A 27917-nucleotide genomic window follows, 5' to 3' on the forward strand; every position below is an offset into this window, starting at 1 on the left:
GCCCCTCTCTGCTACCATGTTTCCCACCTTTACACCCACACCCACCCACCCACACACACCCACCCACACACACACACACACACACGGGGCAATACAAGCGTCTGACAGTCTTTCTGTAACACCCAAATGGTAATCACACACACATAAAATCCATTAAATGATCATAGAAGAGAAATTAGCAATAGATATGTTACTAAGAACAAATGTTCCGTAATTCAATTACTATAATCATCATTATCAGTGCTCGGTGGCTCACTGAGCCAGGACTATAGCAGATGACATGTTCCCCTCCACCACCCGGTACTCAAATCCTTACCACCTCCTCCATACACACACACATACCATCTCACACATACAGTAGTACAGGACCATGTACGATTCATTTTCTAAAGATGAATTAATACTCCAAACACAGGAGAAAAATACCTACAAGATAATATTCCTAAGGTTATAGTTCAAATCTGTGGAGAGGCAGAAAGAAGTAAAGGCGGACTTGGAATGGTTCTGTCCAACACAGCTCCTAGCGACAACGCAACCTCCTCCCCTCTGAACCTATCGTCTCTCGAACACGACTTGTCCACCTCCTCACCTTCTCCACCTAGAGCTCTCATCAAAACCCCCATCGTCCTAAGGTGCCTCTTCTCTTAAAAACAATCCAATTATAAACTACAAACTTTATCCCTGTATCTGCTACAAGAACTGTACTGGATCGTTGCTGTAATGAAAAACAAACACCCATAATTCTCGCCCCATGAATCTTCCCGAGTCTCAAATAGTCGATGTCTTCTGCCTCATAAAATATTCTCATTCATCTCTTTGAGATTCTCCTTTTATGTTTCGTAGATTTTTACTTTCATATACGTACAGCACTTTAACTACCTGGCTGCCTGCCACAAGGCGTCACATATACGTACAGCTCTTTAACTACCTGGCTGCTTGCCACAAGGCGTCATGGTATCCACAAGTTTCCATACTCTGCACAGGGGAATGCAATGTACTCCAAAAAAGCATTGGATTTGGCCCCTCTTGAGGGTGGTACTGATGGGAGTCGACGCCAACCTTTCTTCTGCTTTCCTTAACGATCTGGAACAACTAATCGAACACCCAACACGGCCTCTATTCTACCTCTCAACCTCTCTCACTCTAGATAAAGTACCCAACACGGCCTCTTTTCTACCTTTTAACCTCTCTCACTCTAGATAAACTACCCAACACGGCCTCTATTCTACCTCTGAACCTCTCTCACTCTAGATAAACTACCCAACACGGCCTCTATTCTACCTCTGAACCTCTCTCACTCTAGGTAAACTATTTTTCTGTCTCCTTCGGGTCTTCTTATCTCAATCTCATCATCTCGATCCTTTGAAATTGGACACAACTACCCTTACATCCCTCTCTTGCATCATCAGTTGTGGCACTTTGCACAGCTCGGTGGCTTTCCATGTACGAACTCCTTTCCTCTAAGCCAGTGCTGCTTCACTGGCCATACGAAGCCTCCAGCTGTGTTTGAACATATAGCGGAGGTCATCTTGGTTTGGATGGCGTCACAAGTCTTTTCAAAAATCAGTCGTGGTTTCGTCGCGGTGACAGAGCATATCACGCCATGGTATCAACCTCCTCCTACTTCTCATATGACCTTCGTACTTCCTCGGAGTCATTACACACCTGTTGTTCGCACAGTTTTACGCGACCTTTCACGAGAGAAAGTGCGATGACTTGACTCCTTCTTTAACCGGTAATTATCTTCTTTTTTTTCTGGTCCTTGGCGAAAAGCCTTTCAACAAACTTCTGTACTTGAACGTTTCTTCCTCCTCGTTCGACTCGACCAACCTATCAGTGACATTGCAGACTGACGAAGCCGCTACCTAAGTACCTTTATTTACAATTAACGACTCGTAAATCTCACCTTACCCGCCCACCGTCTCCTCCCATGTAACTCATGGCCTCTCTTATACATGCCTCACGCAAGGTCCTTCTCTCTCTCTCTCTCTCTCTCTCTCTCTCTCTCTCTCTCTCTCTCTCTCTCTCTCTCCCCTAGCTGTATGGGCCGGATGGCACATTCCTCGTTGTCTTGAAGGGGTGCGTCTCAAGCCTTCTAACCATCGCCGAGCTGCTCACACTTCAAGTGTGTCTCTCGTCCTTCGAAGCTCCCCTTCATCCCCACCTTCAGGTCACCTATTCGGCTTTCATAGCGGAGAGTCTACGCTCTTAGTCACACCTCGCCAACTCATCTTGTTTCGACCCTGGTGAAAATGTCTCTTGTCGTGGTTTCTCAACATCTCTCAAGAACAGGACGTGGTATAACACTTAAAAGTCTTTACATCCTCAAAAACGTACTTCGGTCAGGCACTCCCGCCCTCCACCTCTGTTCTCTGAACCACGATTATCCGTTCCAGTCGTGCCGTCTTGATCATGAGTGATGGTGTATCTTTTCCCCTTTTCGTCCTGACCTTTACGGTTGCTTCTGTGTTCTCTCCATGGACAATCTTCTTTACTCGGCCACGACCGTCAGTCATCTTTATAACAATGAACTCACTATATTCGAACCTTTTCTGGGACTGTACATCCAGGGAAGCAAGTGGGCGCTGCTTCCAACGGTTTGTGTGTGGAGACCGGCACACAACGAGGACTGGCCGTTATGATACCACCTTTACTCCTTCTTCAACGGACATGACTTCCATATGAGCTTACAACTGGCCATAATATATCGCCCATAATAATACATAAGTACCGTAATATGAAAACAGAACATTGTGGCGTGTCAGCAGACCATCTTTGTGTGATGGAGCACCGTAGTGTGACATAAGAACACCATCGCATGATACCATACTGCTGTAACGTGATAACAGAATATTGTTACGTGATAACAGAATACTGTAACGTGATTACAGAACACTGTAGCGTGATAACCGAATACTGTAAAGTTATAACAGAATACTGTAGCGTAATAACCGAATACTGCAGCGTGATAACAGAATACTGTAGAGTTATAACAGAATACTGATGTGTGATAATAGAATAGTGTAGCGTGATAACCGAATGCTGTAACGTGATAACAGAATACTGTAGCGTGATAACCGAATACTGTAACGTGATAAAGTGCACCCTGGTGTGACAGGAGAGCGCCACAGCGTGACAATAAGGTACCACAGTGTGACAACAGAACACGAGACGAGAGGGGACAGGGTCTTGCCCATCACCCGTGTACACAGTTCAGGACCATGACTACCCCCCCCCCCCCCCCCCGGTCAAGACAACGTGTCATGTCAGAGCTCATTCCCTCCCCCACACCAAGTCTCAATGCCGACCCGGCCTCGTGAGAGGGGCTCACAACACGAACCCTCCGACGACACCAGAGTCGCTCACAACACGACCCTCCGACGACACTGCCAGAGTGTCGTTCATTCATCCAATCGCCTCAGGACCTCCTCCTGAGGAAGAGTCCTCGTGTTGCCTCAGGACGTCCCTTGCAGCGGCTCCTGCGTGAGGCCCAAGGCTGCTTCAAGTAGCAGGGGAGTGTGGGCTTCTTAAGGAACGAGGAGCTCTTTTTTGGAGAGAACTGCTGCTGTAACTCTCAGTGGTCCAGCTATATCAAAGGTGGTGACCTCACGTACAGTGGAACCTCCTGCAGGCGATGCCCTCCCCCCGGTAACTGTGGAGTCCCTCTCCCTCTCTCGCCACGCGTCAAATTGACTCTTAAAATACGTGAAAAAAAAAAAAAAAATACCAGAGTCCTGACATACACGTCTGTCACACGGCACCAAATACGACACATCATGGTTGACCAAGCGGCCCACTCTGAACATAAGTTATTTTCCCGCCTCGACTCTACAGGAAAGAAAGTGTCAAAACAAAGGGGGTAAAGAATCTCTCTCTCTCTCTCTCTCTCTCTCTCTCTCTCTCTCTCTCTCTCTCTCTCTCTCTCTCTCTCTCTCTCTCGCTGTGCGCCTCCTGATTTCATGATGATGAAACGCCCCGTTAGCGCCGACGATCGAGGGGGGGGCGGGCGCTGCTGCTGCTGCTGCGCACACGGCGTCCAGACATTCGAGTAACTGGGAGGGGGAGTCTCGACACACACACACACACACACACACACACACACACACAGAGGCGCGGCTGGTGAGGTTCCCACCTGTGCTCCAAGGGGAGCTCGTGTCAGTGTGTACAACAGCAACCTGACCTTGGTCTACCTGGCAGGGGCGGGGCGGGGCGGGGCGAGGTGTTGTGAGGTGGGGGCGATGCGGGGAGGGACCGATGAGAGGAGGAGAGGTGGGGGAAGGTGAAGAGAGAGAGAGAGAGAGAGAGAGAGAGAGAGAGAGAGAGAGAGAGAGAGAGAGAGAGAGAGAGAGAGAGAGAGAGAGAGAGGGGGAGAGGAAAATCGAAGGGAGGAGGAGGAGGAGAAGACTGAGAGGTGGTATCGGGTGGGGGGATAGTCAGGAAGCAGGTGAGGGCGTGTGGGACAGGGCGAGGCGAGGGGAGGTAATGACACCTGACGGAGGTGTGGCGCGCGGCACACACACACACACCACACACACACACACACACACACACACACACACACACACAAACATATCTTGTGTTGGGTTAAGAACACCGAAAGGTCACTTTAAAGGTCCAACATGAGATATAAATAATACCAGGAAATTACTGGGCCTTTGGCTTACTGCCACACCACCGACACCACCACCACCACCGCCGCCCTACCACAACTGGCACACCACCACCACCACCGCCGCCCTACCACAACTGGCACACCACCACCACCACCGCCGCCCTACCACAACTGGCACACCACCACCACCGCCGCCCTACCACAACTGGCACACCACCACCACCGCCGCCCTACCACAACTGCCACACAAACACCGCCGACCTACCACAAATACCACACCACCAACACCACTTACCTACCACAAATACCACACCACCAACACCATTACTACCATCCTAGCACCACCGCCCCACCACAACTTCCACACCACCACACCACCAGCTACCACACCAACACCATCACCTACCACAACTGCCTTACCATCATACACCACACCACCAATTCCATCATCTACGTCCAGCAGCAGGGCAAGTGGGTATCCATTATTTGCGGGTTAAGACCACGACTGCGCAACACCATCACAGATGTGAACATCTCTACCACATAAACAGACCTACGTAGGTTTTTTAAGTCTTTCAACGCTTCCAAACTTAGTTTTCTAATATTCTAGATAAAGGAACTGATAGAGCGACGCCTTATCTTTGACGTTGAATGACTTGAAAACACAGATATTTAAGCATCTGTAAATGTTTCACAATGCATATATTCACATACCTATACAGCCGCACACATTCATACGTACTCACGAGATGAGTACGTACTCACGAGATGAGTACGTACTCACGAGACGAGTACGTACTCACGAGACGAGTACGTACTCACGAGACGAGTACGTACTCACGAGACGAGTACGTACTCACGAGACGAGTACGTACTCACGAGACGAGTACGTACTCACGAGATGAGTATGTACTCACGAGATGAGTACGTACTCACGAAACGAGTACGTACTCACGAAACGAGTACGTACTCACGAAACGAGTACGTACTCACGAGACGAGTACGTACTCACGAGACGAGTACGTACTCACGAGACGAGTACGTACTCACGAGACGAGTACGTACTCACGAGATGAGTACGTACTCACGAGACGAGTACGTACTCACGAAACGAGTACGTACTCACGAAACGAGTACGTACTCACGAAACGAGTACGTACTCACGAGACGAGTACGTACTCACGAGACGAGTACGTACTCACGAGACGAGTACGTACTCACGAGAAGAGTACGTACTCACGAGACGAGTACGTACTCACGAGACGAGTACGTACTCACGAGACGAGTACGTACTCACGAGACGAGTACGTACTCACGAGACGAGTACGTACTCACGAGACGAGTACGTACTCACGAGATGAGTACGTACTCACGAGACGAGTACGTACTCACGAGACGAGTACGTACTCACGAGATGAGTACGTACTCACGAGACGAGTACGTACTCACGAGACGAGTACGTACTCACGAGACGAGTACGTACTCACGAGACGAGTACGTACTCACGAGACGAGTACGTACTCACGAGACGAGTACGTACTCACGAGACGAGTACGTACTCACGAGACGAGTACGTACTCACGAGATGAGTATGTACTCACGAGATGAGTACGTACTCACGAAACGAGTACGTACTCACGAGACGAGTACGTACTCACGAGACGAGTACGTACTCACGAAACGAGTACGTACTCACGAGACGAGTACGTACTCACGAGACGAGTACGTACTCACGAGACGAGTACGTACTCACGAGACGAGTACGTACTCACGAGACGAGTACGTACTCACGAGACCGTCTGTCTGTCTGTTTGTAAACCTTACATATTCACCCCATCATTTCTCATGTGCGAATATCATATAAAATCTTGATCATCCATGACCATACCGGCGTACCTCCTGCTGTGTATATTTTCAAGCCTTTTGTTGTGGTAAATTCGATAATTCCTGATTTATAATAATAATAATAATAGCTAATAATAATAATAATAATAATAATAATAATAATAATAATAAAAATAATAACAATAATAATGATAATAATAATAATAATAATAATAATAATAATAATCAGTGTTTATAATGGTAAATGATTAGTCATTATCATTATTATAATTATTATTATTATCATCATCATTATCATTATTACTTATCATTATCAATAATGTTATCATAAAAATACACATCTAAGCATATGTTCACACAAACACGAAACACGTGAGAAATATGTAAATCAACACACACTCCTACATACAAACACTCATAAACACGCTAACACGTCATCAATAACAAACACGTAGCTTAACATTACACACATACATACACACGGGAAAGCATACAGACAATAGCGTTACTGGCCACGAGTTACCACGGGGCCCGCCAGTGGTAAGGACTGGAAGGGTTCGAATCCTTGGCGTGGCTGTCGCCCCACACCCAACCTAGGTATTCATCCTTCCCTTGGGACAAGTCGATCAATGGGTACCTGGATGTGTGTGTGTGTGTGTGTGTGTGTGTGTGTGTGTGTGTGTGTGTGTGTGTGCAAACACAAGAAATGGCATATACACACAAGGTTACGAGATGGGGCAAAATGAGTGTAAAATGCCTCCCCTTGTATAGTACACACACACACACACACACACACACAGGCTAACTCCTTTACACACACACACACACACACACACACACACACACACACACACACAGGCTATCTCCTTCACACACACACACACACACACACACACACACACACACACACACACACACACACACACAGGCTATCTCCTTCACACACACACACACACACACACACACACACACACACACACACACACACACACACACACACAGGCTATCTCCTTCACACACACACACAGGCTATCTCCTTCACACACACACACACACACACACACACACACACACACACACAGGCTATATCCTTCCCCTCACGACACACACGAAAAAAAAAAGGCAAAAAAAACCCTTTCTGGCACGAGAGAAGGTCAGCACATCATACATAACTGGTGGAAAAGGAAAACAAACAAAAAAAAAATGGTCGATGCCCCGTTATACAAGACTCGCGCTAGAACGTGTTTTATTTTTTTTCTTTTTTTTCGCCCCCTCTCAAGTTCCTAACACTAACTTGCCTTCCGGAAAAGTTTGTACACTGAATAACACCTGAATTCAGTGCTGGCACAGCACTTGCCCTCGAGACTACGAGAAACAAACAAACACACACACAAAAACACACACACACACACACACACTAACAAAAAACGACTCAACAGAAAATGAACAAAATCTTACAAATTCAAATATTGAAAAGTAAACAACTGAACCATAGACAAAGAAAAAGTATATATATATATATATATATATATATATATATATATATATATATATATATATATATATATATATATATATATCCCTGGGGATAGGGGATTAAGAATACTCCCCACGTATTCCCTGCATGTTGTAGAAGGCGACTAAAAGGGGAGGGAGCGGGGGGCTGGAAATCCTCCCCTCTCGTTTTTTTTTTTTTTTCCGAAAAGAAGGAACAGAGTGGGGCCAGGTGAGGATATTCCAAAAAAGGCCCAGTCCTCTGTTCTTAACGCTACCTCGCTAACGCGGGAAATGGCGAATAGTTTAACAGAAAGAAAAGAAATATATATATATATATATATATATATATATATATATATATATATATATATATATATATATATATATATATATATATATCATACAAACCTCCAACAGCCAGGATCGAACCTGGGACCCCTGTGCATATATATATATATATATATATATATATATATATATATATATATATATATATATATATATATATATTCCTTCAATGTTTTTGTCGCATCTTATACTAAGAGAAAGCATTTAGATGGATCACTATAATCCCTACCACCGAAAAACGTTAATACATACCAACGAAACCTGAACTAGAAAATCTTTTTACGTCTCAAGTCTGACTTATTTCCATCATAAAACAAGCAACACATTCATTTCATCCTCTAATACCACAATGGTCTATCAATGGCTAACAAAAACGAATCATTAAGACTTTGATCCAAGAGGAGAAAGACAAGAAAACATTAAAAAAAAACCATCATCATGTTCACACCAATGGATCTTATGTTCATACCAATGGATCTTTTGTTCATACCAATGGATCTCTTGTTCATACCAATGGATCTTTCATTTAATTTTTTTCTCCCTTTTAATAAACCCAATGCGCCAGACTCGAGTATAAAATTTCGCCCACAACACCACTGCTTCACACCCCCTGCAAGAAATCCTTCCACCCCCACCTGCCCGAACCCCCCCACACACAAATTTAAAGTTGAACTACCCCCCGTGACCCCCACACACACCACACACCAGAGTTGTGACCTTTCGCTCACTTGTACATCTCAAACATCCCCCCCCCCCCCAAACCACCGCCTTACGAACGACACCGGTTTCCCAGAAGGTTCCGTAAGGGTCGTTAGACACACTCAAGTGTTCGGTTCCCTAAGGGTCGTTAAGACACACTCAAGTGTTCGGTTCCCTAAGGGTCGTTAAGACACACTCAAGTGTTCAGTTCCCTAAGGGTCGTTAAGACACACTCAAGTGTTCGGTTTCCTAAGAGTCGTTAAGACACACTCAAGTGTTCAGTTCCCTAAGGGTCGTTAAGACACACTAAAGTGTTCAGTTCCCTAAGGGTCGTTAAGACACACTCAAGTGTTCGGTTCCCTAAGGGTCGTTAAGACACACTCAAGTGTTCAGTTCCCTAAGGGTCGTTAGACACACACAAGTGTTCAGTTCCCTAAGGGTCGTTAGACACACACAAGTGTTCAGTTCCCTAAGGGTCGTTAAGACACACTCAAGTGTTCAGTTCCCTAAGGGTCGTTAAGACACACACAAGTGTTCAGTTCCCTAAGGGTCGTTAAGACACACTCAAGTGTTCAGTTCCCTAAGGGTCGTTAAGACACACACAAGTGTTCAATTCCCTAAGGGTCGTTAAGACACACTCAAGTATTCGGTTCCCTAAGGGTCGTTAAGACACACTCAAGTGTTCAGTTCCCTAAGGGTCGTTAGACACACTCAAGCGCTCGGTTTCCTAAGGGTCGTTAAGACACACTCAAGCGTTCGGTTCCCTAAGGGTCGTTAAGACACACTAAAGTGTTCAGTTCCCTAAGGGTCGTTAAGACACACTCAAGTGTTCAGTTCCCTAAGGGTCGTTAGACACACTCAAGCGGTCGGTTTCCTAAGGGTCGTTAAGACACACTCAAGCGTTCGGTTTCCTAAGGGTCGTTAAGACACACTCAAGTGTTCAGTTCCCTAAGGGTCGTTAAGACACACTAAAGTGTTCAGTTCCCTAAGGGTCGTTAAGACACACTCAAGTGTTCAGTTCCCTAAGGGTCGTTAAGACACACTAAAGTGTTCAGTTCCCTAAGGGTCGTTAAGACACACTCAAGTGTTCAGTTCCCTAAGGGTCGTTAAGACACACTCAAGTGTTCAGTTCCCTAAGGGTCGTTAAGACACACTCAAGTGTTCGGTTCCCTAAGGGTCGTTAAGACACACTCAAGTGTTCAGTTCCCTAAGGGTCGTTAAGACACACTAAAGTGTTCAGTTCCCTAAGGGTCGTTAAGACACACTCAAGTGTTCAGTTCCCTAAGGGTCGTTAAGACACACTAAAGTGTTCAGTTCCCTAAGGGTCGTTAAGACACACTCAAGTGTTCAGTTCCCTAAGGGTCGTTAAGACACACTCAAGTGTTCAGTTCCCTAAGGGTCGTTAAGACACACTAAAGTGTTCAGTTCCCTAAGGGTCGTTAAGACACACTCAAGTGTTCAGTTCCCTAAGGGTCGTTAAGACACACTCAAGTGTTCGGTTCCCTAAGGGTCGTTAAGACACACTCAAGTGTTCAGTTCCCTAAGGGTCGTTAAGACACACTAAAGTGTTCAGTTCCCTAAGGGTCGTTAAGACACACTCAAGTGTTCAGTTCCCTAAGGGTCGTTAAGACACACTAAAGTGTTCAGTTCCCTAAGGGTCGTTAAGACACACTCAAGTGTTCAGTTCCCTAAGGGTCGTTAAGACACACTCAAGTGTTCAGTTCCCTAAGGGTCGTTAAGACACACTAAAGTGTTCAGTTCCCTAAGGGTCGTTAAGACACACTCAAGTGTCCCAGGGAGTTTGAAATAAAACAGACCACTATGCTGACCTATGCAAATGTCCGCGTACTTGATTATTTTTTTCTTCCCCCATCCACAAGTTCTGGTTCAAATACGCGGTCTTGGCGCTGTTAAAAACAGCGAAAACCTCAGCTCGTGTGTGTGTGTGTGTAGCGGCCATGGGGTAAAAGATAACGAAACCATACACCGTTCTTTTGTGTTTATCTTCATCAAGAAACGCTCCTCGTTACCATGGTTAATCAAGACAGATATTCCTCGTTAACAGATTGACCGAGACGTTCCTCATCAACAGATTAATCAACAAACGTTCCTCATTAACAGATTAATCAAGCAACGTTCCTCATTAACAGATCAATCAACAAACGTTCCTCATTAACAGATTGATCAACAAACGTTCCTCATTAACAGATCAATCAACAAACGTTCCTCATTAACAGATCAATCAACAAACGTTCCTCATGAACAGATTAATCAAGCAACGTTCGTTCCTCATTAACAGATTAATCAACAAAAAACGTTCCTCATTAACAGATTAATCAAGCAACGTTCCTCATTAACAGATCAATCAACAAACGTTCCTCATTAACAGATTAATCAACAAACGTTCCTCATTAACAGATCAATCAACAAACGTTCCTCATTAACAGATCAACAAACGTTCCTCATCAACAGATTAATCAAGCAACGTTCGTTCCTCATTAACAGATTAGTCAAGCAACGTTCCTCATGAACAGATTAATCAAGCAACGTTCGTTCCTCATTAACAGATTAATCAACAAAAAACGTTCCTCATTAACAGATTAATCAAGCAACGTTCCTCATAAACAGATTAATCAAGCAACGTTCCTCATCCACAGATTAATCAATAAACGTTCCTCATTAACATTAATCAAGCAACGTTCCTCATAAACAGATTAATCAAGCAACGTTCCTCATGAACAGATGAATCAACAAACGTTCCTCATGAACCGATGAATCAACAAACGTTCCTCATGAACAGATTAATCAAGCAACGTTCGTTCCTCATTAACAGATTAATCAACAAAAAACGTTCCTCATTAACAGATTAATCAAGCAACGTTCCTCATGAAGATTAATCAAGCAACGTTCCTCATGAAGATTAATCAAGCAACGTTCCTCATGAACAGATGAATCAACAAACGTTCCTCATGAACAGATGAATCAACAAACGTTCCTCATGAACAGATGAATCAACAAACGTTCCTCATCCACAGATTAATCAAGCAACGTTCGTTCCTCATTAAGAGATTAATCAACAAAAAACGTTCCTCATTAACAGATTAATCAGGAGAAGTTCCTCATGACCAAATTTCATGCTTAAAGATGTTACTCATCAAATTCATTTCAAGGCCTCTGTCCTTTCCCTGTAAATCAAATCTCTTAATTCTGTTACCCCCTCATTGTTGCCCCTCCACTGGATTTTCTTTGTTAGCTCTTAAGGTGTGGCGACCAAACCTGAGGAGCATATTCTAGTCCTGGCCTTACGTACGTTAAGTTACGAACAGCTTACTAAATACGTCTTTGTCCATGTGTGTGTGTGTGTGTGTGTGTGTGTGTGTGTGTGTGTACGTAAGACAAGAGAGCATCATGGGCAAGAGCCTATCATGAGAACGAGTACGGTGTTACGGACTTAAAATGCATTCGAAATTAAGAACCCATTTCGAATACCAAGAGAGAGAGAGAGAGAGAGAGAGAGAGAGAGAATGGGACTTTGGATGAGGAATGCATACCTGGATATACATTAAGTAATTTCCATATCACAAAATATTTGAATCACTATATATATATTTCTTTCTTTCAAACTATTCGGCATTTCCCGCATTAGCGAGGTAGCGTTAAGAACAGAGAACTGGGCCTTTGAGGGAATATCCTCACCTGGCCCCCTTCTCTGTTCCTTCTTTTGGAAAATTAAAAAAAAGAAATAATGAGAGGGGAGGATTTCCAGCCACCCTTGCTGAAGCCACGAATCACTCGTAGGTTCTGAGAGAGACAGGAATGCAAGAGGGAAATATTCCCCAGCAAGCCATCAACACCTCGTCTGATAATTATGCTAATATCAACTTCATCAATTTTCCCGCAAGACGCGAGGAGGAAGAGAGAAAGCCAAAAAAAAAAAAAAGAGAAAAAAATAATAAATAGGATCAAACTTAAGACTTTGTTGCAAAGTTATATTAAAAACTTTGCCTGCAACTTTGAGAGCGGCTAGTCTAAGTCATCAAAACTTCTGCCGGAATATGGAGGTAGTGGAAAGGAGAGAGAGGAGAGGAGGGGTTCCCCCTTAAGTTAAGGCCGATCTGGAGGACGAAGTCAGATTCACTTCCCTTCCTCCTCCTCCTCCAGAAGTATGACTCCCAAGTTTTCTGGAATGAATGAACAACACACTTCCTTGAACCTCCAACTCTTCAAAGATGCGACTCCCATTTTCCCTTCCAGACAAACCTCTTTTTTTTTTTTCTGTTCTTCTTCTTGTTGAGAAAAATATCAATGACCAAAAATAAATATTACTATAATAATAACAATAAATAATAATAATAATAATAATAATAATAATAATAATAATAATAATAACAATAATAGCAATAACAATAACAATAATTTATCAACATCATTATTATCATTATTACTATCATTATTCATTACTATCATCATCATTAGTATTATCATCCACTATCATTTCATCATCATCTTCACTATCATTTCACCATCATCATCACTATCATTTCATCATCATCATCACTATCATTTCATCATCATCATCACTATCATTTCATCATCATCATCACTATCATTTCATCATCATCATCACTATCATCACTATCATTTCATCATCATCATCACTATCTTTCTTATGGGGTTCTTGGAGCTTAGGGGAGTTGCGCTCCTCTCGGGAAGCAGGATAAGTTACGGTTTCCTTTACGTCGGGAAGGTTCTCAAAATGCCTTCACGCCTTTCTATCTCCCTGGCGTTGATAACAGCTCGATCGAGGGCTATAATTAAACATAATTAAAGGTAATAGTAACATTGATAAGGAAGTAAAATGGTTTAATTCTCCTGCCTTAGTACTTTTTACGTCATCCAAGTCGAATATATATATATATATATATATATATATATATATATATATATATATATATATATATCGTACGAAACTCCAACAGCCAGGATAGAGCCCGGGACCCCTGTGCAACAGGCTATGATCGCCCCTATAGCGAAATGACTATTTGAATACTATATATATATATATATATATATATATATATATATATATATATATATATATATATATATATATATATATATCCGGCACTCTAAGCCAGGTACCCATCTTATCTACCAACCCGGAACGGTGGATGAACAGCTGGGTTGACTATGGGCCAACTGCCGCAACCTATAGGACTCGAACCTGAGCCAAGCTCGAACCCTGGGCGAGCCCGTGAATACATCACATGAGGAACGCTAATCGCTACACCACGGAAGGAAGTTACGTCAACTAATTTCGCTGACATTCGAAAGGAAATGAGAGAGAGACCTTCAAGTGGGAGAAATAAAGTGACAAAACACAACCAGGAAAACAAGAATCAGGAAGGACAAAAAGATGGCCGGAAGTGAGTGAGTTCAGGCAGAGGGGGAAAATGTGTGACAAGGACAATAAACAGACCGAAAACAGATCGCAAATGACCCACAAAGACAAGGTTACATAATGCGTCAAAATGAGGAAAATGAGGGAAACCGTCAAAAAACTCCCTCTCTCCCCTCCTCCACCTCCTCCTGAACGTGCAGGTGGCTTGCGTTATGAGGCTTACGTCATCCCAACCCTAGCGGACTACCTCATGATTAATGAGGCCTCACCGTGATTAATGCCTCCCGCGATCAACCCCTTGAGCAAGACGTGCGAGGGCGACTCTCTCTCTCTCTCTCTCTCTCTCTCTCTCTCTCTCTCTCTCTCTCTCTCTCTCTCTGGAGCACGACCTTGCTCAAGGTGTCAGGATCAAAGGGCAAGCTATCATAACCAAGGGTTTGTGTAGTCGTGCTCAAGGGTCGTACCACTGATACTCAAAAGGTCGTCTCGTCGATCACAGGAGTCGTACAATAATACTCAAATAGTCGTATCGCCATGCTCGAGGGTCGTACCGTCGTGCTCAAGGGTCGTATCGCCATGCTCAAGGGTCGTACCGTCGTGATCAAGGGTTATACCGTCGTGCTCAAACGTCGTACCGTCGTGCTCAAGGGTCGTACCTTCGTGCTCAAACGTCGTAGCGTCGTGCTCAAGGGTCGTACCGTCGTGCTCAAGAGTCGTACTATGATGCTGTAAATTCGTCTCGTCGTGCTCAAGGGTTGCGCCGTCATGCTCACAGGTCGTGCCGTCATGCTCAAAGGTCGTGCCGTCATGCTCACAGGTCGTGCCGTCATGCTCAAAGGTCGTATCGTCATGCTCAAAGGTCGTGCCGTCATGCTCAAAGGTCGTATCGTCATACTCAGGAGATTAATATATCGGCGTAATTTACGACCACACCACACGAATCTTTGCACACACACTACCACCAACACAGCTCCGCTCAGTCGCTTTCGTCCCCGAACTCACGAGTTGTCGTTCCGTTGGGCTTCGGATCTTGAACGAACTCTTCGTTAAACAATGACCGAAGCTTCGTTTAACACACACACACACACACACAAACACACACACACCCACACACACCCACACACACACAACAAAAAAAGCAGCTTCCAATGATTGTTTACTGTACACTTTTTCACAGTGAGGAATACGCAAGCCACTGTGCAAGCCTAAAATACTTCAAAAAAATATTCATACTTTCAGAGGAGCGAAGCTGCCATGCATTTTCCCTTAGGATTAACTCGTACGTATAAAATTTTTGGGGCCAGATTTAGCTTTTGCAGTGTGCTGTTCTTTTTTTTATTCAACAACCCCGGATGTATCTCGTGTTAAGGTGCGTTTTCGAACTCTATCCCTTGGGGAAAGGATGAACTCGAACCTCAGACTTAATGGCCTTTTTTTTAACCCTACAATTATGTAAAGGACAGTCTGGAACAGTCCAAATTATGTTAAAAGACCTTTTTAACCCTAGAGTTATGTTAATACTAGACTGTCTGAACCCTCAGACATATGTTAATGCCCTTTTTAACCCTAGAGTTATGTTAATACGAGACTGTCCGAACCCTCAGACATACGTTAATGACCTTTTTAACCCTAGAGTTATGTTAATACTACACTGTCTGAGCCCTCAGACATATGTTAATGACCTTTTTAACCCTAGAGTTATGTTAATACTACACTGTCTGAGCCCTCAGACATATGTTAATGACCTTTTTAACCCTAGAGTTATGTTAACACTAGACTGTCTGAACCCTCAGACATATGTTAACGACCTTTTTAAAAACCCTAGAGGGACCATCTTTAACCTCACACATATTAAGGACATTTTCTCTTTCTAACCCCACGTCTGAACCATTTCTACTCCTAGATTCATCCCGTGGCAGGGGAGATAAGACACGTCATAGATGGCTGATGAACAAAGATAACATACCTCTCGTTATACATTTCACAAAGATAAACTCGCCACCACTTTCTCACAGGAAAACGAGGCCATCCAAAATGCCAAAATCTCTTTTCTTCAACATACTTTTCCCCCTTTTAAATCTACAACGGCACCTTGAAGGGAAGACCGGTACATTGTTTCTCTACAAAAGGGACGGCAGATGAACACGAGAGAGCGGTTACCTCGTATGATAATGAACCTAATAACGTATATATGACTTCTAAATGAACAGATACTCAAAACAGACACACACACACACACACACACACACACAGCTTACATATTCTTAAAAAAAAATGGATTTATGTGCTCTCACACACACACACACACACACACAAACACACACACACACACACACCTTAAATATTCTAGGAAAAAAAAATGGATTTATGTCTAACAAGGACACATAAATATACACAGAATCGTCACTGCTTGTAAGTACACAGTTTACACTGTAAATCTTTTTTTCCCCCAGGGTTATGACTACATGTAAAAAACAAGATAAGAAGTGTCGAGTGACTTTACGAGTCCCTGAATCACATTAATATGCAAATCGAACGACTCCAGAACACGTTACTGTCAAAGGGGCTTAAGTTCGTTTAATACATCCCAGAACAAGTGGGCTTTGGAGTTGATTTTGTGGAAGGTGAGGGTCGATCCCACACACACACACACACTTCACATACACTCACTCAACAAGTGTGTGTGTGTGTGTGTGTGTGTATGTGTGTGTGTTGTAACTGATGGCGATCAGTGGGTGAGGAGCGAGCGAGCGAGCTGTGCTATACCCCAAGTCATTGACGTCAGGCGCTGGTGGACGTTGCCTGTGACAGGCAACGTCTCATTCCTACTGTGAGAATGTGCTGCTGTTCTCTCGGTGGCTGGTGGGCCACCACAGGGAATACGGGTGTGAGGGGAAGGAAGGTGTGAGGGAAGGAAAGTGTAAGGGAAGGAAAGTGTGAGGGAAGGAAGGTGTGAGGGAAGGAAGGTGTAAGGGAAGGAAGGTGTGAGGGAAGGAAAGTGTGAGGGAAGGAAAGTGTGAGGGAAGGAAAGTGTGAGGGAAGGAAGGTGTGAGGGAAGGAAAGTGTAAGGGAAGGAAAGTGTGAGGGAAGGAAGGTGTAAGGGAAGGAAAGTGTAAGGGAAGGAAAGTGTAAGGGAAGGAAAGTGTGAGGGAAGGAAAGTGTGAGGGAAGGAAAGTGTGAGGGAAGGAAAGTGTGAGGGAAGGAAAGTGTAAGGGAAGGAAAGTGTAAGGGAAGGAAAGTGTGAGGGGAAGGAAGGTGTGAGGGAAGGAAAGTGCAAGGGAAGGAAAGTGTAAGGGAAGGAAAGTGTGAGGGAAGGAAAGTGTGAGGGAAGGAAAGTGTGAGGGAAGGAACGTGTAAGGGAAGGAAAGTGTGAGGGAAGGAAAGTGTGAGGGAAGGAAGGTGTAAGGGACCTCGCTGACGCAGGAAACTGCGATCAAGTTTCCTTGCGCTACCTCGCAAACGCGGGAGACAGCGACAAAGCAAAAAAAAAAAAAAAAAAAAAAAAAAAAATATATATATATATATATATATATATATATATATATATATATATATATATATATATATATATATATATATACACACACATATATATACATATATATATCCTAGCCTAAAACAGGTACCCGCTTTGTCGATCAACCCCTAAGGGAAGGAGGAACAGCTAGGATGACTGCAAGCCGACAACCACAACCGGGATTCGAACCAATGCTCTCAAACCCAGGTCGGCTCGTGAACCCGTCACGGTCAGAGATGCCCAAACCTTTTCCACCAGTTCGTTTTCCTTTTCAAAAGTTTACTCTCAGGACAGAGAACGGAGCCCTCGTACTCGTATCCCCTGACACAGTGAGGTGTCAGCCCTATTATACTAAGTTGAGCTGAAGTTGCAAGCTTCGACGTAGTAGTGGCAGTGAGGAGGGAGCGAGGTCTCTCGTTCGGTTCATCATTCATTCAGTACATCGGTGATGCGAGGTGAAGCCACCAGCCAGCCAGCCAGCCAGCCACCGCTCCACGGGCTATCAGCAAGCCGGATGCTGTGTATGACACAGACGCTCGTGGCGTGTCCATCCCCCCACCCTCCGCCAAGCTGCCACAGTGTTTATCTTCGCTTTGTACCCAAGAGCCACTATAAACAAACTGAACACAACTGCGGAATTCAAATATTAATGGCTGGCCCTCCACAACCTCCCACGGGTGATGGGGCTGTACGACGCTTTATTTCTATCCTGCTGAGGAGGAGGACGACGGTACGACCCTGATGCACAACTGTACACGACCCTACGCCGTGGTAGTTAAGGCCGTTGGGGTATGTGATGACTTGGCCTATAAACATGACCCTTTAAAAGGGGATGCGTTTTACGAAACTTCTCCCTCTCTGGTAAGGCCTCGCGTCAACTGACTAAAATGATGTGTACACTAGTCATAAATATATAGTGATGACGAGCTGTGATTATTCTTAAGCATGTCCCGTTATAACTGCTGGTACACACACACACACACACACACACACACATATATATATATATATATATATATATATATATATATATATATATATATATATATATATATTTTTTTTTTTTTTTTTTTTTATACTATTCGCTATTTCCCGCGATAGCGAGGTAGCGTTAAGAACAGAGGACTGGGCCTTTGAGGGAATATCCTCACCTGGACCTCTTCTCTGTTCCTTCTTTTGGAAAAATTAAAAAAAAAAAAAAAAAAAAAAAAAAAAAAAAAAAAAAAAACGAGAGGGGAGGATTTCCAGCCCCCCGCTCCCTTCCCTTTTAGTCGCCTTCTACGACACGCAGGGAATACGTGGGAGGTATTCTTTCTCCCCTATCCCCAGGGAATATATATATATATATATATATATATATATATATATATATATATATATATATATATATATATATATATATCTTTCTTTTCTTTCATACTATTCGCCATCTCCCGCATTAGCGAGGTTGCGTTAAGAACAGAGGACTGGGCCTTTGAGGGAATATCCTCACTTGGTCCCCTTCTCTGTCCCTTCTTTTGGAAAATTAAAAAAAGCCGAGAGGGGAGGATTTCCAGTCCCCCGCTCCCTCCCCTTTTAGTCGCCTTCTACGACACGCAGGGAATACGTGGGAAGTATTCTTTCTCCCCTATCCCTAGGGATATATATATATATATATATATATATATATATATATATATATATATATATATATATATATATATATATATATGTCGACCAAAGCCAACTACCAACTTATGGTCGTTCGTTACGTTAACTACTCGTTACAAAGCTGCGACAAAGTTTGTGAATGAATTTCCACAGTGGGTGGCAGCGGGAAAACTCAGCCCCCAGAACAAGTGTACAATGCTAACGAATCTGCCCTGTACTGGCGTCGAATGATACGAAAAAACTCTTTCCCAAGACACTGAAGGGTGTAAACCTGGGGGATACCTCTGATGTAAACTGATGCAACAATAAAAACCCTTTGTGTCGAGAGATGGAATGGTTGTATCATTTCCTAAGTTTTGTTCTACCCTTGTTAACACAGCAACATCTACGTGGAATGAGCTTGCAAGACTAGGGGGTCGGGAAGATGTATACATAGGGGGTGTCTTTAGGGTTTTATTTCTCTTTTCCGGATTTGTTTTTCTTTTTTTTTTTGTGGTTTGGCAATGGCCATCTCCCAAGGTTGCCGGATCAAAGAGGTTTATCATGGACTAGATTCAAAGAGTTGTCCGCCATACTCTCATACAGTATGATTCTACATCTAAGTTTCCTCCATCCCCGTGGTAGCCTTAAAAGTAATTAGACCAAAATGCAAACTACCTCTCAGTAAAACGAAGAGTAAATTATTCCTCAAATCCAAATTCATCAACATCTGAAATTCTATGAATCCATACATTAAGCATCGAAAGTCTTAAAACTAGTTTTCTCGTCCCTTAAGCACGACATTTAGGCCTTTAAGTTATACGTAATAACGTGGCCTACGGTCGAAACATCGAAGGTCAAGTCAAAGGTCATACTAACATTTACCAGGGGTCGTATCGTTGTGTTTGTGGGTCGTATAGAAATGCCCAAGGTGTCCTGATATAGCAATACAGCTTACGTAACCCTGAAATACACTTCACTGTAATGTCCACCGAATGCTGTCAACAAATGCAGTATTTCATACGTAAAATACAGGTATACTAACCCCGAAATGTCTTTTATTCTCTCGAAATGAAACTTACAAATGTTAAAAGTAACATAACCCTCCCAAATTAAAATATAATGGTAGAAAGTTAAGCAAAACGTCCAACTTTAAATGCCAATGTCATATTAACTTATGATGGATGCCATTTAAATGCCATTATAATTCTTTTCTCGCCGCTGGCGTAATTCATAAAATATCACCCTGATAATGTTCCCGTTCCATCATCAATGTACATTTTAATAACACAGTTTATAAACACCACACTAATATGATGTCACTCCTCAAAAGATCCTTTCACATTTATCCCACACTGTGTGTGTGTGTTGTGCGCGCGTTCTCGTGTGGGGAAATACGGCCAGGGCAACAACAGTCCCACCACAACACCTGGGAGAGAGAGAGAGAGAGAGAGAGAGAGAGAGAGAGAGAGAGAGAGAGAGAGAGAGAGAGAGAGAGAGAGAGAGAGAGAGAATCACCCGCAAGGAGGGGAGGGATTACGTAACACCTGTAACCCTCCCCCCCCGCGCCCAGTCGATCCCGCAGAGCAACGAGACGAATGACATGTCCAGCGACCGCTGACGTGCGAGAGATATCTTGGCCATCTCACAGCCCACGGCAGACGTGACAGTGACGCTGATCTAGAAGAGAGAGAGAGAGAGAGAGAGAGAGAGAGAGAGAGAGAGAGAGAGAGAGAGAGAGAGAGAGAGAGAGGTTGCCGCCTTCTAGGAGGACAAGAAAGTTAGGCAGCAAACCGGATTGAATATATATATATATATATTGGGCGGTCGTGGACGCGCATGTGGTCATCAGCACTCACTGTATACCACCAGCACATGGAGAGAAACACAAACACACACACACCCACACACATACACACACACACACACATACACACCCACACACCCACCTACACACACATACACCCACACCCCTCGTTATGCCACCCGTCGTTTGGCCAATGCAGCGTCACCTCGCATTCTTTCGTAAGACAGAGAGGAATGTTGACTATTGACTTCACTTGAGTGCAGGTGGTGGTGGTGGTGTCACACTGGCAAGAACACTCTTCCCTCCACACACACACACACACACACGCGTGTGTGAGGAGCAATCCCCAGTCATCAATGGATCGCCACGGCCTCTTCACGACATTGCAAACCGATTTATTTCAACGAATTTCTTTCTTTTTTTTCCCCCCCTCCTCCCTCTTGAGCACGACGGTACACTCCCAAGACTTGAATATATATATTTCACCTTTGATTAACGCCGGTCTATTGATCCAGTGGATGAAATGCTTTCCTCCACTGGGGGAGGAGGGGGATACTGGCCACTAGATAATAAATGGTGGGGAAAAAATCTATTATTCAGTGTGACACGAGGCTGCGCCAGCGCAGAGAGGCACCAGAAGTCGTCATTCTTACCATCACGAACAACCATTTCAAGGTTCTCTGCACCTCCTCCCCTCCCATCCCTCTTCCTTGCCCCGGCCAGCGCGCGCCAACATCAGCCACATTCCTCTACTAAAACTGGTCCATTTAGACGTTATGGCCATTGTGGCACTTACCTTCCACTCTCTCCCCCCGCCACCACCTCCTCTTCTTCTCCTCCCTCAAACACCATTCACAGGGCAACGGCAAGCTAGGGCAGGGAGGGAGGGAGGGAAGAGGAAGTGAAGGGGAAGGGGTGTACATAGCAAATCCATTATTACCTTTCCTCTCCTCAACCAACCTCAGTTCACGCCAGGGTTCTTGAAGCCTCGGGCACCGCGGCTTGCGAATGCTCACCCACCATATAGCCTCCTGGTGGTGGTACCAACAACAACGGAAGACGATGTAGGCGCCACCCAGAGCAAACTGCACGGTGTTGTCAGAAAGGAAATCGAGTTTATGGGTGGATGATACAGGCCCAAGGGTGGAAGGGGGTGGGGTTTCGTCTTCCCCACTCCCATTAGAGCGACACAGAACCCCCGCTATACTGTTTATCAACACGCTTCACTTCGCTCTCTGGGGCCTGTGGGAATCACGAGGGAGTTCATAACGTATACATAAAAAACCCCCACCGCAACACACACACACACACACTTACGATCCTCGTTATATCACATTTGGTCGATCTGTGCACCACAGACACTACTACTACTGTTTTCCTGGAGAATCACCGAAAAACACACGCCGTGGATTTCCCTCCGGTAGCGTGCCACGGTAGAGGGAGGTGGGGAACACACACACGTGTGTGTGTGTGTGTGTGTGTGTGTGCCAAGCGTTCACAAGGCGTCTGTTAAAGGCCGCTCACCAACACGGCCGACAACAAGGCGCACCACCGCACACCTGCCCCAACACACAGCAACTGAGTCCACTGCTCGTCGCCAGGAGGTAGAAACGGGCTAGTGAATGGCTGCCTGGCTGAGCGGTTGGCTGGCTGGCTGGCTGGTCGAGGCGATAGGTAGGCGGCAAGGCTAAGTAAGGTCTTACTTAAGCCCGGGAGCCAAAGAGCGTTGATTTGGCGAGGGTGAACCACATGTATTGGTGATCCTGGCGATCGACTGGTGAGGGTGGGAGGCTAGTGATAAGCAAGGCGTAGCTGGAGACAACATGTCGGGGGCCTTCCTAGTGACACACAGGTGACCTTGCCACCCCGATAACTTGACCATACTTGTCATAACGAGTGAGGAGACAAACATGGAATTCGAAAACCAGTTTCTTGCTACTCCGCCCGTGCGCAACGAACTTTTACTTTTCCACGCGGTGTTGAGGGCAATCGCAGACCCGTAATACTACCACCGCATGGGAGAGAGAGAGAGAGAGAGAGAGAGAGAGAGAGAGAGAGAGAGAGAGAGAGAGAGAGAGAGAGAGGATAACGAAGGAAGGAAGCTAGACTATATAAAAGACACCAGCCAGCCAGCCAAGCACGGTGTGCGTGCTCACCGTATGAGTTACACAGGATGGGATCACTCGAGTGTTACTCGTAGCGACATCCCGAGATCTATCAGCTGCTGCTGCTGTTGTGGACACGCTTACGTTGCGCTGAGGGCATGTGATCCGGGATGTCCTTGTGGTGAGGTGTGGATCCGCCTGTGGTGTGTATATGGGTGAGGCCTGTTGGCAAATACGGTCATGAGTGATTGTGAGGATGTGTGAACCTATCGTGCGTAGAGGTGAGGGTTGTGATGTGAGCGGGGGCGTGTGAGTGAATAAGAGAGAGAGGTTTTAGCCTGTGGTTAAGGAGGAGGTTGGTTAAGCAGCCGTGAGGTTGTGGTAGAGACGAAGCCACAGACTAAGAGAGAGAGACAGAAGTTCACAAGATGATGGAACGTGAGGTAAAGGAAGAGAGAATGATGCAACGGTGAGAAGAGTGACCCCCTAACCATCTTGACTGATAATGGTGATTGTAGTAAGGCTGCTGGTGATCAAAAGAGCCCGTAAAGACTTGGCACAGTAGGTCGATCGTCACCCTCTCAGAGCAAACCTCCGAAATCCGTCGGGACTCGAGTGACTTGATAATGGTGACCACCAAGATATCTGACTGGTGATATTCAACGGCTATACTGAAACAGGCAATGAGAGAGAGAGAGAGAGAGAGAGAGAGAGAGAGAGAGAGAGAGAGAGAGAGAGAGAGAGAGAGAGAGAGAGAGAGAGAGAGAGAGAGAAATTTATGACTTTACAGAGAAACTGCTGGTAAGGGTAATGGCAAGAGAAACTTATGTTTGAAACAAAACTGGTGGAGGCGAGGGTGATCTGTGTATCTCGAGGTAATGGAGACTTGAGAATCGAACGTTGATAAATAAAAGTGGATGAGATAAATGATGGACGGTTAATGCTCCCCCTTGAAGATGGCAACCATAAACTGCGGTGAAACCTGTGAAACTGAAGACTGTACGTTAGAGAAACTAATTAGACAGTACGTGAGTGAAACTCATTAGATTGTACAGCGTGTGGTGACGACTGCACTGTGGTGAAATCTGCACAGTGGTGAAACTGATGATTGTGTAGTGTGGTGAAACTGATTAAAAAGTAAGGTAGGTAATAAATGGCTTTCTTAATGAAAGTAGAGACAAAAATGCATATTTTACATTACTTATGTGTGTGTGTGTGTGTGTGTGTGTGTGTGTGTGTTCTGTGGCCATGGAGACGGTAAAATGACGCCTGTCGTCTAAGCAGTGTGACAGGAGCCGTTAACACGGGCAATGCTTCACCAATTAATGTGGCTGTAGAGCCATACCATAGAACGATACGTTTAGGAACATCCATTGATAACTAGTTCGCTTCCCAAGTCCACGACTGATATCACTTCACGGCTTCTTTGTTCAACGAAGAATGTGAAGTTTTTTTTCCTTTTCTCTTTTTCGCTTTGAAACAAACGCTTGTTTTTCGAACTCTTACGCCAATACTCTAAGAGCTTATGACATCTTAGCACAGCTTCGACAGAAGCCAATGGTCTGTTGCCCTCTGAATTCACTGATATATTACCCTGCATCATATAACGTTGATCGTCACACGCCTCACTGCAAATCGACTCATTACTCCAAGAGCGTTTCCATAACCCCATCGGTACATAATCTTCAAACAGGTCACTACTGTGTTCATCACCACGCGCCACGAACGCGTCATTATCTCCTGTTATAACAGGCAAACAACCACAGTCCCTCCCCTCCCCTTCTATCCAGACCAACGAAGCCCGCCCCCCGCCCCATCATCATCATTAACCATCGCTACCCACCCGCCTCTCCACGCCCGCCTCTCCACCCATCACCCCCACACAGTGTTACAACCTGCTCATTATGTGGACGATGACTGAGTCTGCCACTCACCGAGTGTAGCCACACGGTGGCGGCGGCGAGTCACGTGACATCGGCGACCTGACCTTGTTGTAAATCCGTCTCTACGACCAACCAGTACCTCCCCATCATTGGTGCCAATCCCTTCATCTCTACGACCAACCAGTACCTCCCCATCATCTCTACGACCAACCACTACCTCCCCATCACTGGTGCCACCCCTTCATCTCTACGACCAACCAGTACCTCCCCATCACTGGTGCCACCCCTTCATCTCTACGACCAACCAGTACCTCCCCATCACTGGTGTCACCCCTTCATCTCTACGACCAACCAGTACCTCCCCATCACTGGTGGCATACCCTTCATCTCTACGACCAACCACTACCTCCCCATCACTGGTGTCACCCCTTCATCTCTACGACCAACCAGTACCTCCCCATCACTGGTGGCATACCCTTCATCTCTACGACCAACCAGTACCTCCCCATCACTGGTGCCAATCCCTTCATCTCTACGACCAACCAGTACCTCCCCATCACTGGTGCCACCCCATCATCTCTACGACCAACCAGTACCTCCCCATCACTGCTTGCACAAATCCTTCTAAAACCACCAACACCACATATCTACCACTAACCACTCCTCCACCACCACTACCACCTCCAACACACGATACTATCACCAAACCTCTCCATCACATCGCCGTCAACGGCGCCTCCATCACCACACAAACGCTTCTCCAACACCACACGTTATCGCCACCAAAACTGTTATCACCAACACAGTCATAACCCCCCCAATAAAATCACCATCGTTATAATAACTGCAACTCCCTCTCTTCTCCACCAACACAACCAGGCTGTCCACCATGGAACTACATACCCACAGTGTCGGGTGTCATAAGGTAAAGAGTTCGTCTGGAAAGACATAAAATTTGTTTTAAATATTCATTGAACACTAGGGTATGATAACCTGACCTTTGACCCGACCCATATGAGGCCACACTGACACACACACACACACACACACACACACACACACACACACACACATACACACACTAACAAAAGTTCTGTACGTACCAATCTTCCAGGGAGTGGCAATTAACTCTGACTAATTAAAACATTAAATTGAATGACGAAACGCTCCACCTGGGTGGAAAACAAAGCCAATATTTGCTCTTCAGACTTGACTCTGCATCAAATCGAAAAAATATATACTGATACAAATTTACGACCATGAAATTGATGTACAACTTTTATTAGTACCATTCAGTTCTCAATAACCCCCCCCCCCAAAAAAAAAAAAAACATATTTAAATGCAAAATACATAGACAGACAGACAGACACACACACACACACACACACACACACACACACACACACACACACACACACACACACACACACACAGCCAAAAATCGCAATATAACCCTGTGACGTGAAAAAAATAAGGGTTCACCAAATTACTTTAATTGCCTTTAACCGTCTCGTTATAAACGCGTACCCAACTTGTTAGGAAGGCACAAATAATGCCACGTCTCCTTCAGCACAAGAAGATATGAGGGTCCAACGTAAGGGTAGGTACATCATCACAACAACCCTTCACCTTAGTACAACTTACACACCAAGTTTAGTGACTTCGACCTGTACCGTATTAACTCCCACATCAAGTGTAGCATCCCCCTGCATCAAGCGTAGCAACCCCTGCATCAAGTGTAGCATCCCCCTGCATCAAGTGTAGCATCCCCCTGCATCAAGTGTAGCAACCCCTGCATCAAGTGTAGCAACCCCTGCATCAAGTGTAGCATCCCCCCACATCAAGTGTAGCATCCCCCCACATCAAGTGTAGCATCCCCCTGCTTCAAGTGTAGCAACCCCTACATCAAGTGTAGCAACTCCTACATCAAGTGTAGCAACCCCTACATCAAGTGTAGCAACCCCTGCATCAAGTGTAGCAACCCCTACATCAAGTGTAGCAACCCCTACATCAAGTGTAGCAACCCCTACATCAAGTGTAGCAACCCCTACATCAAGTGTAGCAACCCCTACATCAAGTGTAGCAACCCCTACATCAAGTGTAGCAACCCCTTCATCAAGTGTAGCAATTGAGTTACAGAAAATACGCACTTATGAACAAACAAATGCAACTTTACTTCACCCACTCCTATATATATATATATATATATATATATATATATATATATATATATATATATATATATATATATATATAATCTTTTCTTTCTTTCATACTATTCGCCATTTCCCGCATTTGCGAGGTAGCGTTAAGAACAGAGGACTGGGGCTTTGAGGGAATATCCTCACCTGGCCACCCTTCTCTGTTCCTTCTTTTGGAAAATTGAAAAAAAAAAAAAAAAAAAAATATATATATATATATATATATATATATATATATATATATATATATATATATATATATATATATATTGCCTATTATTTTCAAAATTCACACCGCATACAGCCTCAATGACACGCGTGTATCATTTGGAGTACGAAATATATATTTTGCTAGTGGCCAAAATAAAAAGG

At 44.7% G+C, this 27917-nt stretch overlaps 1 protein-coding gene across 3 annotated transcripts in view; it reads right to left on the minus strand.

Moving 5' to 3' along the window:
• Nucleotides 1–27917, minus strand: part of dnc (phosphodiesterase dunce) — a 1419595-nt gene that overhangs the window by 929824 nt on the left and 461854 nt on the right. The window contains exon 1 of one of the 3 annotated variants that reach the window (XM_071662491.1): nucleotides 22880–22951. The exons of the other annotated variants lie outside the window; for them this stretch is intronic. The gene's annotated coding sequence lies outside the window, so the exon portion shown is untranslated. Of the gene's footprint in view, nucleotides 1–22879; nucleotides 22952–27917 lie in introns of those variants that run through there. 3 annotated transcript variants of the gene reach the window in all.

This window comes from Panulirus ornatus, chromosome 6 (assembly GCF_036320965.1).
Source record: "Panulirus ornatus isolate Po-2019 chromosome 6, ASM3632096v1, whole genome shotgun sequence".
In the NCBI taxonomy this organism is placed as follows: Eukaryota; Metazoa; Arthropoda; class Malacostraca; order Decapoda; family Palinuridae; genus Panulirus; species Panulirus ornatus.